This window comes from Macaca fascicularis, chromosome 6, assembly GCF_037993035.2.
Source record: "Macaca fascicularis isolate 582-1 chromosome 6, T2T-MFA8v1.1".
Lineage (NCBI taxonomy): Eukaryota > Metazoa > Chordata > Mammalia > Primates > Cercopithecidae > Macaca > Macaca fascicularis.
The window spans coordinates 163,928,248-163,928,505 of NC_088380.1; positions in this window are offsets into that span (position 1 = coordinate 163,928,248).

The window sequence follows — 258 nt, forward strand, 5'->3', positions numbered from 1 at the left end:
ATCGCTTGAACCTGGGAGTTGGAGGTTGCAGTGGCCCCAGATTGCGCCACTGCACTCCAGCCTGGCGAAAGAATGAGACTTCATCTCAAAAAATAAAAAAAAAAAGTTTTAAGAGATAAAAAAGAAGTGAACATGTACACATGCCTTGAAAAGAGAAGATAATGTGGACAAGGTGATTTGAACAGACAATAGAAACATAACTGGAAGCAAGATTCTTCTGAAGGTGCTGTAATGGCTGAATAGTTAAGACACAAACTA